Here is a 17021-nt window from a genome sequence, read left to right as displayed (position 1 = left end):
AGAACAAGCATCAATAAACAAGCTCAGCCTGATGGGCATCTCACTTGTAAGCAAGCACTTGAAACTGCAACGAGACGATCAAGCGCAACGGACGAATGTAAGAAAATAACAATATTTGCTAGCTAAAAATAATGTCTTCCACCAAGTCTATCAGGTTGATATGGTATCACCGTATGGATAGGGTGAAATGCCTTTTTTTTGTGCGCCGTTTTGTGATACGGTCTGCAGTTGTTATATTTAACTGCAGCTGGTTGGTTTGGGGATGCGGTTGTAGGTAGAAAATCGATTTTGTTTACCTTACTGGTTGTAAGTCTTCATTAATATGGCTAGCTGTGTTGGGTTCAGTTGATCAGTTGATTTGTTTGTTAACTCGTAGTAGTAGTAGTTTTGCGTAGGTCTGTAACAGTTTGCCCATGTATTCAGATAACGATGTTGTATCACATCGATTAATGTACACTTTACATCAATTTGAACTGATATCAAGATCTGACAAAGTTTTCCTTTCCATTTTGATAAATTACCAATACAACCAATCTACATCGTTCGTAATTTCTTGGTGTGTTTTCATCAGACATTGCAACTGAAGTACATCCTTCCGCTTGTGTAGTTGGTCGTGCGTACAGTAAATTATTGCAACCGATAGAATCGATTAAATACGGCAAACGAAGAACAATCCATCTCACCTGGATTCGTATTAAAAAAACATTCAAATGCCAAAGTTGTCATTATGATTAATAAAATTTTATCATATTTAATCTTATGATTCTTCCTCCGTACCTGACGGTGATTTCAACTATGCATAAAATGTATGCCACTCTTACCGAATTGCTACAATATTGCTACATTTTGTGTTAAACACTGTGCCATTGCTGCGCTAATGAATGAGCTTTAAATTAGACCTTAATCGACGACAGAGAATCATAGAAATAGCACCCTTAGATGAACACGTGTAAAGCAACACGATGTTTACGATACGATACGGAAGAAAGTGATCTCGCGTGTAGCAATTACGCAATCGAAGTTCTAAGCGCGCCCCATCCCCCGCTCCCCTGCTGGAATGTGGCAAAGCGTTTCAATCGTTGCGATATCAATTAAGCAAACATCAGCGCGATTGCTCGTCTGTCCATGGAAGCCGGTGGAGGCTGGTGAGCTCACACTGTACACCGCACAGGGACTGTAATTGACAGTTTACGCGGTATCGTACGAGCAACGCAGACGCGCGATGCACCCCGAGACGTGTCTCACCACTGACCTAGAACCGTAGAGGCGTACCGAGAGTCAATGAAACGTGTTCCATCTGTTTCCTACATGCCCGTCGCTCGATGTTGGCCACGCAGCGCTGGCATCACTTTCGAGTGAAAGCAGCTCAGAATTGCATCAGAACTGGGAAGTTGGTGTGTGTGTGTTTATCGACCAATTGTGTGTATTGAGGAATCTCCACATTCCACTCACTTACCCGCTGCTAGTTCCATCATGCTTCCATCAGCCACAAGTGTCAGAAATGTAAGCGCAAAAGCGCAACACTGCCGCAAACGATTGCAAAAGCTTTATCTCGCGCGCATAGTTGCAATTATTTGCAATGAACTCGGCAGAACACGCGCTGGAATCGGGCAGTCGATCGTGGGGTTTTTTGAATGGGGGTTTGTTACCATTGCGGAAAGATGAATTTATATCTCTTTTTAATAAATTAATTGATCGCACTAAGGCGAACAAACTTGGCCGATGTTTGCGTGTGGCACGGCTCGTACTGGTTGTGTGTGCAAATGGGGCCCAAGCGATTAGATACGCGCTTTGGATGTGGCGAGGGGGAATGCATGTGGAGTTTAGTGCATTTTGCTCGACGTATAAACGGAGTTTCGGAGCATCGAGACGTAGAGTGTCTTTTCTAGATACAAACTCAACTTGTGGTGTATTGCCTGTTGCTTCGGCGGATCAAATAATGGTAGCACTAAAGCATATTAACCGTTGCAGAAAATGAGAATACGAAATCTCTGTTAGAATTGGTGTACGAGCAGTATCCCAAAATGAAGGAAATTATCGTTAATAAACGTATAGTCTTGATACGACTCATCGCTAATTAGATGGATGAATTGAACAAAACACATTCGTTAATTTTCTCATAAAACTTTAGCATTCAACTACTTTTACTAAGCTTTTGGTCAGGTTCTTGTCTATTCTTGATCTTCGTTCTGGTTCCTGTATCGGTATCAACTTTAAGTCTCCCATATCAATTGTCTTAATCATTACCGACAGTTGTTGCTGGTCTCGATCAAGGTCATGGTTTCTATCTCTGTTCTTATGTTTAGTCCTATCCCAACAATGGCGAAGAATACGATCCGAGTGCCAGTGATTGTTCTTATTATGAAATTCGTAAAGACATTTCATTTAGGCAGAGTTTAAGTGTTTAAAGTGGAGTTTAAGTGGAGAAAAATAGTCTCTAATTCAAATGTTAACGTATCTGTACTATTTATGCACTTTTTCAATACGCGGAAAAAAGAATTATAATGTAACTGGGGTGTTCGGCACAAAGCCCTACATAACCATGCACCTGTCTACATTAGCTCATACTCTTCTTATTGAACTTGAGCTACTTCATACCCGCAGATGATGAAAAATTGATCTCCGCAAATTTTAACTCCAATTATTGTTATTATTTATTATTATTATTATAATTATTATAATTATTATTATTATTATTATTATTATTATTATTATTATTATTATTATTATTATTATTATTATTATTATTATTATTATTATTATTATTATTATTATTATTTATCATTATTATCTTTATTAATATTTTTATTATTATTATTATTATTATTATTATTATATTATTTTTATTAATATTACTATTATTATTATTAATATTATTATTATTATTATTATTATTATTATTATTATTATTATATTATTATTATTATTATTATTATTATTATTATTATTATTATTATTATTATTATTATTATTATTATTATTACTATTATTATTATTATTATTATTATTATTATTATTATTATTATTATTATTATTATTATTATTATTATTTTCAGCCATTAAGGGTTTCACAATAATAGATCTTACAAACTTAGGAAGAAGGAAATTTTAAGGAAGGGAGATTAATGATATAGACAAGGACTCAAAATTCATCAAAATCAAAATTTATACGTCTGAACCTGAAGATATGTAAATAGTTATGCTTTTACGATGTGTTTTTTTGTATTATTAACGTATTTTCTTTGTAAAAGTAATATGGAAGTTACCAAATTACACTAAATTACATGACCATGAACTCGTACTGTAAGAGACCGGGATTAAATGCTTAAACATGATTCCATGGACAGTAATTAATCTTTCAGTTTTGTTTGCCAACACAATTCAAGAACAATCAGGCTACTCTTGAAGCCGGGAAACTCAGTGCAAGTGCAACACTTCCCATCTGTTCCATCTTTCTACCACAGCACAGCACCACAAAGCAGACCCACTCAGAGAATTTTTCACATTTAAGGGTTCTTTTCGTCGAGCGATTCGCGGAACGCAACGCATACGCAACGCTCTCACATAAGTACACCCTCGAAACCTTTCTCAACTGTGGGTTCAGAATGCAAAATGTTGCACACTCAGAAAGACAGGCAGGAAAAAAGGAAGCAAACCCGCCCGAACTCTGGCACAAAGTTCACACCGCTAATGTGTCTGACTTTTGTCAAGAAAGTGTGGCTGGTGGCTGGTAGTACCGCAAAACCAGCAGTTTCTCAAACATTTGCTGAAGCTAAGCCCCGATGTCGGTATTATGAGATCGCACTGCAAAAAAAAAAAAAAAGAAGCATGATGTGTATGGGTGGGGTATAAACTGCACACCCATTGCCACTTATCAGCCACCTCAGGCCAAGCACAACACACACCTCGTCGGGCGTTGAGACTGTGCAGATTGCGGGTGCTGCAGCGAAGTAGCAATCGGTGGTGGCGCATTCTAAAACTTTCTTTCCATTCTTTGCCTTTGCCGAAGGCATGCCGTGCCCACCGCTTCACACTTTAATCGACCTTCACCGTGTACCGCGCCAGCGGAGGGCAAACTTTAAACCCACCGGGGCACTGTGGTCATGTGTGCGGTGGCCGGTGGGGTAAACATCTTTCACCTGCGAGCGAAACGAGCGCGCCTGATGATAATCTCCCTCTCATCGCCGCCCGAAAGTGGCGACCGCGAACCTATCACGATCCAACGACGACGACGACGATGTTAAAAGGATGGAGCGAAATGGTTTCTGCGATAATTAAGAACTCACCAAAGCGTCGATAACGAGGATAGAGGAAAAAATAGGGATAAAAAAAAGAAGACGGCTATCACCGTGCGCCGGCTGACGGTGGTGCCAAAGGGGAAAGTAGTAGTGCGCTTTTCGTTGAGCTGGGAAAACCCAAAGCCATTGGCAAAGGGGCACGGATGAAGTGCAGCAGAGAGATTTGAGAATTTATTTTTACTTCCTTCCATGCGCCAACAGTGGTGTGGTAAGAGGGTGATACGGAACAGTGGGATAGGTTGCTGTATTGGATTTTGCAGGGTTGGCGAATGGTGTTTTACTGTTGGTTTAATTTGATTTGAAATAGGACGTAATAGTATGATACATTGAATGCTTAAATGCATTAAATAAATATGCTGTCAATAAGAAAGTGCAATTTACAGGGTTACAGGGGAGTAGTTCTCATAGTTGTGGGACACAGTCCTCGACACTTTCCTATTAGAAGTGAGCTTTACATATTAGGGAATTTGACTCTATAGCATCCAGTTTGAATCCATTCAACCATCCATTCTAATCGCATAAGAATTTCAAAGCAGCATGTCCAAAATATTGAGGAAGTGTCCCACTGATACAGGGTTTCCCATGATTTTTTGGTGCGTTTCCACGATTTTTTTATCGTATCCCATAGATTTATGGTTCGTTCCCATTATGTATTGGTATTTTCTGATTGGATATCAATACAATTGTACCAAAAAATTCTGGGAAACGGCCAAAAAACCGTGGGAAGGCACCAAAAAATATGGGAACCCTCCAAAAATTGATGGGAATCAACCAATAAATTGTGGAAAACCCTATAAGAGAACCCCAGAAAATCCAGTCCAATTAATCTACCTCTACTACTTATACAATCTATGTTAAGATCTGTCTAAATCTTGTAGAAAGTTCTTGCATATATTGGAGTTATTTGCACATCAAACGCGCAACTACCAGAACCTTTTCCATTTGCAATCCATTAAGATGCAAGTCGAGAAGAATCACTTCCAGATATTCAAAAGCTTTAATCTTTCAATAGAATTATTTTTATTGCAACATCATACTTCTTGAAATCATTTTTCCTTATCACTATTTTTGAGATTAAGGAGGTTCATTAATGCCTCAAGATGTTGTCGAGTTTCAGAAGATTCCAACACAAACGTGTTGGAATTTCCCGGCTCTATGTTAGGTCAAGTTTTGTACTGTCGAAAGGTCGAACCTACCTACCACCTACCATTGATGGTTACTGCTTTCACGCTTTTACGCCCATACCGTTAGGGGGAAAAAAGGTGTTGCCAAAGCGCTGTTGTTCTTGCTGCTCTTCCTGCTGCTCTTCGTGCTGCTGCTGCTGCTGTCAGCTATCACGCTGTGATCTGTTTAGCCGGAATCTAATAGAAGCTATCAACATCGCGCCCGTTCTAAAGCAATTTCTTCGCCACGTGCAATGTGCACGCTGTGGGTCGCAATCAACCGTCGAGGGTGTAGGTTGTTACCGAGATGCATTACTTTGTACGAGCAGCGTCGTCGTTAAATGTGGATTGTTTTAAAAGCAGCTCGTTAGCAGCTTTGATTAGAATGATGTAACAAGCGATTGAATGGAATGGTTTCTTATCTTCTTAATTATTATTGTTATTATTGTGGCATTACGAAACCACGTTCAGACTGCGCTATAGATACCGAGCGATTAACGCGATCTCTCGAGAACACGATACACAATGTATCATAATTTGATTTCCAGACATTCCAACTCGTTGTGGCAAGCCTGTTTGTCGCGGTCGGATTTTGCCCTTCTTCCTCCTCCGTACTATGCGCATTCCAAGGATTTGTTCCGATTTCTAACGCACCTCTCCTGTGCCGTGCCTCTCCTCGCTTCAAACGCAGCAGCAGCGCACAAACTCTTGATAGACACCTCAATACAATGTCAGTGACGCATGGTGCAAAGCATGGAAACGTACGCAAGGTTAGGCACTAGAGTGGTAATTTGTCACCGAAAGCATAAGGCGTCGGGGAATTAATGTTTCCCCGCCGGTCACCTCGCTATGCTCCTTTCCTCGTTCCAAGGATGTCAAGTGTGATCGCGCGATCTGATCTCACGCAACGTATTTCCACGAATACATCCATTTTGGGATGCAATTTTTAACCATCGCGTGTCGCTTATTACCGCGGCTCGCGGTTGGTATTGCCCAGATGCATTTCCATAATGTGCAGCATGCATTCCCGCGACACTTGATGGTGGTGGTGGTGTTGGTGACTTGATTTGCATACGCGCGAATTCATTCCCGGTATGAGTCGTTGTTAGGGTAAGACGTCTACCCGACTGCTTCCAAAGCACTGCCACACGGGGTTGCGTCATGTTTTGGGCAGGGTTTGTGCAGGGCATTGCAATAGCAACAGAATGCAGCGCATACTGCACAGGCACACCAAAGAGATAGAGGGAACGAGGTGTATAATTATTAAGTGAAACCTTGCACGCCGAAAAGGTGAACATGCTATGGCACTTTGCGGCGGCACAACGAACTTTTCTAACCAACATTCAAACATTTTTACTGTGCGCGGATCATTTGCCCGCGATCGCGGGATCGGATTTTACGCGAGCGAATTTTGATGTTATCGCGGAACAATGCGCCCAGTACTGCTGCTGCTGCTGGTGTCTTTGATCGTACGCCATCGCTGGAATCATGGAAAGTGTCCCCTGAAGGGTTGCTATGTTTCTGCCACGGTTGATTATGGCGTTTCACCCACCGATCAAGTAGTCGATCGGCGTCGTCGTCGGCTCCGTGTCGGTGCGCCAAACACAATGTTGAATGTGTTCGATCGCGATAGTGAAATCGTTTCTCGAGGTTGAGATATAAATGGTGCAAAAAGAGGGCTTGGAATGGATGTTAAGCACCGAGCTCAGATGTCTTCCAAGTCCAAATTCAGTGTTGCATTGTGATAGATCCTCAATGATGTCATTCTAAAATTCCCTAAAAGGGTGATCAACATATATGCTTTTTTATCGTTTTGTAAGCAAATATCAAATTTGTAGCTTGCAAAATCTACTGTACACGGTTGATTAGCCGGTCAACATGCAGCTGCTAACGCGAGCAGATGGCTGCAGATATATTAATATCCCATTTGAGCGACACGAATTCGTGATACATTAGGAATTACTGAATGGCGTGAGTCTTGCACGGATAACTATGCGAATGCGGTGAAAACAAAGTAATAAAATTTAGAAACGAGAGTTTAGTATCATCTTTCTTACCGGGAAGGGCATTCGACATGACGTTCTTCGTCACTAGTGAATAATTTCGTCATACTAGCAATTGCTTGTAACTTCACTGGAAACACAACAATACACTTTGTGTGTCTATTTGTGGTATTGAATAATTACAAAAATCGGTCCAATTATTTAGCCCCTATGCACGTTCAGGCCACGCGATGATGCAGTTCCCTGTATTCAAAGTACCCGTTGACGTAGTTAAAGTTTTATTTTAGTATTATTAGAACAGGTTTACGCGGCATATGGAGTGAATGTGCCATTAGTAGTGCATTTGGTTATTAAACATGCACTTTCTAGTGAATACCAATAGGAAAGACAAATGTTCAAATTTTCACATTTTAATATGTTGTGATGGAAGATCCCTTGATTACATACAGATTTGATTTAACATTCGCTAAAATCTGCAAAATAATTAAAAAAATATAATTATACAAAAATAGCTTGTAGGGTTATACATACCCTACACTAGTTCTTCAATGCCGGTGTATAGGTAGTTAACATTATACCCAATAATGGAGTAATCGAATCGAAGCTATCGAAAGAAAAGCGACTAAGTAGGGGAAAGCGGTGCCAAATGGACCTGTCAAGGATTTTGGTCTGTATCGTATTGGTTAAACTCCTTTACAATTAAACATCTTAAACATGAAAAACAATCAAAATTTTACGCAATAATATCAAATATATATGTGTTTAAAACGAATTTTAAAAATCGACGTCAAAAGCCATGAAAATTTATGAGTAAAATGATCTAGCTATGGGGCAAAATGATCTTACACGAAATGTCAAAACACATGAAAACAAAGGGGCAAACGGTCCTCAATATCAGGCTTTGTAGGCTTTGGTTAAAGCTCTTGCATCTTGGTAGAATTAGGTTAGGCCGTCAGGTAAACGTTGCAGATAGAAAGCTACAAAATATTCAAGTTCCAACACTACTTGATACGATGTACTTGAATGCTCCAACTGGCAACTCTACGTGCGCCGTAATATATTACCATCCCTCGACACAGAACCCACTTTGCCCTGTCTCTTTGGGCATGTCTCATACACATCTTCCGAACCTTAATAGTCATAATATAGCCCTAAAGTAGCATCTGTTGGTACATTCATGTAGGATCCTGAAGATCCCGATGAATTGATCAATCAAATAAATTAAACAAAGTCTACAGAGCGTAAGAGCCAAAGTTTCGTTGCTCTTTTTGTTCACTTTTGTGACATTAATTTGAGGAATTTATAAAGTAATTGAACTTGAGAGATAACAAGTAGTTTTTAATGTACTTTTGTGCATTTTTGAGATCTCTTGCTTCATACTGAATATATCTTACTTTGCGGCCTTGCACTGTCTCGTGCTGCTGCTGCAGCTCTTGTGTCCGAAACTGTCCGCGGTCTTGCGCCTTGCTGAATACCTCAAAACTGTTTGAAGATGATGAACAAATACCCATTGATCCTGATAAATCCTCTATTCTCGAAATTCGAAACAGGATTTACCAAGCAAATCGTCAGAGAGCATCGTCAAAGAGTATCATGTTTTTGATGCATTCATGGAGAAGTATTGTCAATATTACGTTGTAATCTTACTTCCTTTAAGGCTTTTGACTTTTGACCTTAGTTTGTTAGATTTAATGTCAGTGTCTCATACTTTCATAAATGATTCTTTTATGAGCTGAATGTGTAAATATGATTTTCATTTGATTGAAAACGTGGAATCGTGCTTCTCCTCATGGTTAAATTATCATCATTCCGTTCATTTTGAAGTTTGTTGTAATTTTAGGTCCCCACTATGCCGCTGCCAAGCGAATGCTCAACATAAATCTGCTTCCAACACCAATTTACCATGCGATCACGTACAAACATGCAAACGTTAGCGTAAAGCGTGAAAGAAACATGCCCAGCGCATCGCAAACACATCCCCAGATCATTCGAACTTCCAGCTTCCAGTTGTTTCGCACCCAGCAAAACATACTTTTAACACAATGTTTTGCGCCACTTCGCTAGCAGCATCTGCATTTGCAATACAGTTTTCAAACTCCCCACAAAAAAAACACCAACTTATCAATCATTCTGGGGTGCTCCGATAGTCACCTCTCCCCACCACCAGCGGGCAATGTGCGAATAATTGTTTTTAAAGTTCATCAACGCGTGTCCGCCCTCGGTTCGTGGCCCACCGAAAAACTGCGTGTTTTAAATGAACGCTCATTTGGTCTTGATTTTTGCTTTCCAGCACGTTCCGTCCGCAGCCAGCGCGTGTGTCCAAATTGGATTGGATTCGAAGCTTTGGCTGCTGCTGATTCACGACCGAGCGGTGAATATTTAAGCTGGACGGTTTTGGCTTGCCCCGATTTCGCCGGTGGCAAACGTTGGTTGTGACGGCGAAAGTACGTACCACGACGGTGTGTCTGAGACGGTGTGTCTCTGACTGACTAATCAACCAACTGGGCGGCATATGATGAGTCAACGGTTTTGTAAGATCCAAAAGCGTCCGCTTTCGTGGATGGTTAAAGGAGGGAAATTAAAAATAAGAACGAAACACGATTCATGCCACCAATTCCACCGTTTCAGGGGTCGACGTTCCCCCAAATAAGAAGAAGCAGAAGAAGAAAAAAAGAAACCACCGGTTGATTCTGGCCTGGGGGGGCCTCTCATACCGTGTCAAAGAACGCCGTGGCATGTTCCGTTCTATTTTCATGCATTTTTTAGCACAACCCTTCCCACCACCCGGCCCGCAAACGCGCGACGACGACGAGGCGGACGTTAAGCGCAGTTCCATGGCGTTCGCGAATCCGCACCCCTTTCAATGTCCACCACGTTCCTATCATCCAACCATCCGTCCATCCGTCACTGTGCGTGAAATGACACGACACGACACGATGTCTGTGCAGTCGTCCTCGGCGTCGTCGTCGTCGTCAAACGGTCACCCTGTGGGCCTGTGGATTGGATCAGCGCAATTTTGCTAACCTTCCTGCTGCCACACACACACACACACACATAGCCGTGAGGTAGAAGAGAAGATGAAATAAAATTAAAAACAAACAGTACGTAAACATCAAAATGTTCGCGACGTTTAATGCGTTCCCGGTGCATTTCGCGGACGTCTTCTTCTGGCCCACCACTTCCCACCGACTTCAGCGAGGCATTACGTAATGGCATCAAAACGGGAGCGCTCATTATACGCCACATGGCGTGGGGTGGGGTGGGGGGGGGGATGCATTTGCGCAAAACGCAACGTTTAGATGCCGACGAATTTGATAAGCCGTAAAAGTGGAGGGAATGTTTCGAATGCTGCCGTATGGAAAATGGTTACACATTGGTCGGCGAAAACAAACCGGTGGTCTATTCGAGGGGCAGTGGTTAGTTGTGTAGTAGTGTGTTTATTTAACCATTTTACGTTGTTCGGCGCAAAACTAGCAGTGTTTTTTAATAAGTAATTTGATTCTTTTTGGTGCGGGGATGCACTGTCTCTTGTTATACGGAATACATTTCATCCCAGAAGTTGAACTGATTGTTCTGGCTCAGGGTTTAAACATACTATGTTGAGACAAAAAATTGAGAATTGTAAGAACTTTAAGATATTTCTATAAGACTTCTACAAGCTATTTATACACTGGATGTTCTATAGACTAGTGTTCGGAGATTCAGGCTTCGGAAGATTCGAAAATTCAATCCCTAGAAAGATTCGATCGGATCGGATCCCGATTGTAAGATTCCTGAATCCCTGAAAGATTCCTTTGCGATTGGGATTTGATTGAGATTCGATTGGGATTGGGATTTGTTTGCGATTCGATTGTGATTGGCATTCCAACGGGAGGGGGGGGGGGGTGATTGGGGTTGGGATTCGGATTCGAACGTGATTTTGATTGCGATTGGGATTCTGATTGCATTTGGGATTCTGATTGCATTTGGGATTCTGATCGCGATTGAAATTAGAGGCTACTAATGTGTGTCGAGAAACGCTATTAATGGGGGTCGAGAGAAACCACGTATCTCTCATTTTGAAAGTCTTATCACGCAGTTTTCAGTCACAATATAGCAAATGTCCGTGTAACGTAGCATTTAATGAGAAGTTATAGTCACTAAATAAATTATTTGATTTGATATTGAATAAAGGTCATCTCGGGGACGTGCACTAATTATGCTACAAGTACTGAAAAGTTTAATAATTTGGAGTTAAACAGAATGTCCTGTTATTCCCGCTTTAACTAATAACCCCCCCCCCCCCCGCTGTAAACTAGAATAAAACGCTATACCACATAGGGGATGGGATTGGGATTCAAAGATTCGAATCCCATCCAAGATTAGGATTCGAAGATTCGAATCCCTTCTGAGGTTCATTTTTCCCATCACTACTGTAGACTTGAACTCTTAACGCTGGTTGTTACTATTATTCTTCCCAACGTATCTGAACACGATCCTCCGAATTTGGAAATTAGACCATGAATTATAGTTTCGCAAAGGAAGTCGCATAAGCTAGTAGATAGTAGAAACGCACATCATTCATATATTCGTAGGACCATACAGCAAAAAAACATTTGTGTTTAAATTTGTAATGCTGATGGAAAGCACTACTAATGACGAGCTGTAGACTAATAGACTATATAATAGACATTAGCAGGCAGTACCTCCGATGTCAACTGTGCAATACCTGAAAACATGCACAAATGTTTTGTCGATCGTGCACATGACCTGTATCATGTCTCAGCGAATTCTACGAAGATGCATCAATATGCTGATGTCCAATTGTGACTCAATTTTGTTCACAGGAACTTTTGGGGACAAACTAGACCTGAAGTACCTCGGACGTCAGAGGCATAGCTTGACCAGCAGCAACAACTAGCCAAAGCCAACCTCAAACTCTACTGACCGACATTGAAGGCCAGTGTCGAATCTTACCGTCATACTTTTTCACCATTTCTGCCGGATATATCAGCTGTGGCCTGCGCTCATTCTATGCGCTTTTTTCAACTTGGTCTCAAAAATCAGCACGCCTGTCAAAACAAAAAGCGAATTAGACAACATGAGGATACTTTTTCGTGTATTTTGATCATATCCAAAGAACAGGGAGCATTGCACGAAGTTCGATCGGTCGGGATGCTTCTGGCTACACAAGTAAAAAAAGAGCTAAACGTCATTTATAATGCATTCTTTAAATGAAATGATTAGGTTATAATTGATGAACAATGGGTCCTCATTTCGATGTGCGAGCAGCTGTAGGATAAAGTCAAACTTTAGAAAATGTGTTGAATTGAGCGAGTCTTTGCAATGTTTATCAAAATTTAATATTTTTTGGATTTTTGGTATCTTCTTTATTTTTAGTACTTTTTAAATGGTTTAAAATAGCCTAATTGCTTGTTTCGTAATAATAGTACATACTAGTTCAACCGTAGTTAATAATTTAACAAAAGACACAACATCAATACGATATAAGAGGCGTTTTGCTTACAAACCACCTCCTTGTCTCTCAATCGACCCATTTCGCGCGTATTGAATGAACATTAGCACCTTTGTAATTGAACCGGCGATGCACGGAAGCCATTCGGCTGTCGACTTCGGCCAAGATTATGTGCCATTTTCGCTGCTGCTCACAGCTCATTAATAACGCTTCTTCTACCATGCGCGAAACGGACGCCCTCCTTCCCTGCCCATATCAGGGCCAACGTAAACAGACCTGCGGCACACCACCCAGCCAACGCACATGTGTGTGTGCGCAACCAACCTCCTTGACTTCTTCCGTTTGTGCGTTCTTCGGTGCGCGAACCCGATGTGCAATCGTTTTCTAGTGCGTGCGTGCGCTCGCTTCGTTTTCTTAATTTTTTGCCTTTTTCTGGCGTGAGTGTGCGTGTGTGTGTCTGGTGAAAGCAGCATTCTGTGAGACATATGAATGCCACATTTGCAAAAAAAAACGAAGTGGATGCACTGCATACCCCGGACCCCAGGAACGCAAAAACAGGCAACTCGGGGAAGCGTTCCTAACAACGCCCAGATGTTGGCTCTGGGGAGACGACATTCCGATCTTCATTCGGACCATCGGCAGTTAGAACGGTACTTTCGCGAGGGCAAAAACGTACCCTGTTCCCCTCCATCTTTTCCCCTTCTTGGGCTTCCGATGGGTTCTGATAATCAATCAATTTGTTGCTCCACCACGTGGCTGTGAGCGAATATTGCGCAAACGTCGCCAAGCAAACAACAGCAAAGCGGTAAAGTCCCCCACAGGATGGTGTGTGATCATCTTTGGAAAAAGAACAAGAACTCTCCCTTCCCTTGCGACACTGTGTATGATGACTGTGTGTGTGTGTGTGTGTGTGTGTGTGTGTGTGACCATTTATCAAAAGATTGCCATCGAGGCAGCAGCTTTGACAGGGGCGTGATTTGAGCCAGCCAGGGCAGCCAGCCACGTGGCGTTACGGGTGGCGTTTTTTCCTCCCAATGGTAACAGACCAACGATTCTGTCAGCGGAATTGGGTTAGAATTTATTGCCTTTCGCACAATGTACCACCGCTGGCAATGGCCGGTGCGGGTTGTTGGGGATGTGGTGTTGGTGTATGAAACGTAACAATTTATCAGAGTGCGGGCGTGCGTGCCGTGTTCCTCTCAATAGTTGCGTTGTGGTTGTGTTTATTTACGCATCGTATTTTGACAGCGCAAAACTCTGTGCGTTACTGGCACTGGTGATCGCTAGGGGTTCTGTTTCCGGTTACTACCCCTTTTGGCCGATGGTGGAATTCCGTTGGCCGTGAAACAAAAACAAGATGTTCCTGCGTGACGATACGCGTGGTGGTGGGGTGAATAGCGTCGATTGAATTCGGTTCGGTTCGGTTCAGGACGAAGAGGGAGCGTGTAGGGAAAGCAAATAGACCGAGGAGCAGACCGACGAGGAGCAATGTGTGCAATTGTACAACCATACATTGTGTTCTATTTAGAGAATTGGAACGAATTTAGCAAAAAGGATGCGTGTTTGTGATTACTCTGTTGTTGTTTAATCAGTACCGTTTGCTTTAGTATAGTTAGTATCAGTTTAAACTGTATCAGGAGTGTCCTACTGCACGCAACCGAATAGTCAGTCCTGATTGTAGTACTTACTTTCTGGGATGTATAAGTAGTATAGCGTAAGGTTTGGCAATTCGTCGTTCCATGACAGAAAAAGGTCCAGATATAGTTATCTAATTACAAGTAGTGCAGTTTCAGTTCCAGCACCTGGTTCTGGTTCGGGAGTAGTTTGAGGATCAGTATGAAGTCAAGATATGGTCTAGGAGGTGTGTAAAAATGAATTCCATATAGGGATAAGGGTTCCAGGAATAAGAAAGGATTCACATCCGTCCTAAGTACCTGTATATGTTCAGGGATAGTCACAATACTTGTATGAGTTCTGGATCAGTTCCAGAAATGGTATAGGTAACCGGTTCCAGGATGGGTCTCCGGTTTGGGATCAAGATCAGTTCCAGAAACGATACAGTTTGGGGATAAGTTCCAATATGGGTATGGATTGCAGATTAATTCCAGGACTCATATGGATTCAGCATTACCTCCAGAACTGATATCAGTTAAAGATCATTTCGAGGACTGGTATGGGCTTAGGACCATTTCAAGATTCGTTACGGATTTGGGATCAGTTCAAAGATCAGTATGGAGTAAGGATATGTTCTAGGACCTATATGGATTCAAGATCAGGTGCAGTATAAATTCCAGTAACAATATGAGTTCTAGATGCGTTTCAGGATAAATGTTGTTGGTTCAGGATAAGCTCTTGGTTAGGGTTAAGGATCAGTTTTAAGACCGGTATGGGTTGATTGGGGATCAGTTCCTGGTATGGTATATGTTAGGCGTTAGTTTCAGGACCTATTTGGATTCGGGATCCTATTCAAGATTGGTATGGGTTCAGCATCAAGCTCAGAACGTCACTTCCCGTAATGTTTCATAAAGTGTCATCCATTAATTACGAAACTCATTTTTTTGCATTACTAAACAGTTGTTAAGCGTCTACCCCATGTAACGTTTAACGACACCCCTACCTCCCCTCCCTTCACCAATAAGCGTTTCGTTATTGATGGATGATGCCTAACATGAGATCATCCAAATCAGGAGGAAGATCTATCGATCCACACTCTCACCATTTCCCGCTCTCTCTAGAGAGAACATGAGAATATGCATAGCTTACTCTCTCTCTCTCTTATTAGGCGCTTATCACATACTCTTATCATAGCAGAGGATATTCTTCCTTCCTATCCTATTCGCTGTCGTCTTATCCAACGATCTCGATGTTCCTTTCCTCCTATCTTCTATTCAGCTATATGCTCCGTCTCGTCGCCTGCGTGAAAGACCCTCGATATGTATGTCCTATTCCGCCATACTCGCTACGGGCCAATGACCCGTTTTTAAGGGTATTATCGGCTGTCAAAGATTTGTACCATTTGTTGGACTATAACTTATCTGTGTCTTGTTTTCGTGCACGGCTTCCAAACCACACCTCTAACCTTCCCTCCATTGTCCTTTTCCTCTTGTTATATTTGCGTCTTTACCATTTTCCTGTTTTGATAAGGATGTGTGAATGTTATCAATGATAAAAGTAATCTGATTTCTTTTAAATGAGTATTTTGCAACAGCTCCAAGAATTCTATCTACTGACACGAACATGTTCACAACATTTAAATTACAACACTCTAACTCCGTCATTAATCATTGTTCACCTTTCTGCGTTCAAGCGTACGTGTGATGAAAGCATCAAATCGATCAAATGTGGTAAACAAACGCGCATGGATGTTTTTCTTTTCTCTTCGAAAGCTGCTAGCGGCCAATACAGGCGGCTGCCCCGTGTCTAGCGCCACTTAACACTAATGGAGACGCTTCTTCCCACTGACAGGCCGATGTCAAAAGCTGTGGCCCAGGTGTAGCGAAGGAGACAGGTCAAGTGTGGTACCACAAACGGCACCATCGGCAGACCGCAACGTCATAATTAAACACTCCATTACTCGGATCAGATCGGTACCGGTAAGTACACGACCAGATGAGGAGGGGTTGTGCGGATCTCGATCACGATCTCACGCTCATACGTCTCAATCATCTAGCTCACCGTGTGCACGTGTCTGCTGTACCTTCACCGGTTAGCAAATGTGAAAATTAATCATCTTTCAATCGTTGACTCATGAAATTGGTATCTCTCATCAAGTTGGTTTTAATTCGCTTTTATAATACTGCATAACGCGCCGAACGAACGGTGACGCTAGACTTTGGCCGTGATCTCCGTGTGCGCCATTAATGCAATTGCAACGCTTCTGCACCGACCGACTGCGTCACCATCTTGTTGGGCGTGCACGTCGCTCCCATTACAACGGTGGCTACACCTGGCCCCCACGTTCACCATGTCCACCCGATCAACGAACACGCCATTTAGCGATGAAGATGGATCGTTTTTGACTAGCCTGGCCACAAAAATGGCAAAGCGCAAAATCACACCACCAATCAAGCACACCATCCATCTCCAGCCGGTGGTCCCATCG

This window comes from Anopheles merus, chromosome 2L, assembly GCF_017562075.2.
Source record: "Anopheles merus strain MAF chromosome 2L, AmerM5.1, whole genome shotgun sequence".
Lineage (NCBI taxonomy): Eukaryota > Metazoa > Arthropoda > Insecta > Diptera > Culicidae > Anopheles > Anopheles merus.
This window is presented reverse-complemented; position numbering follows the sequence as displayed.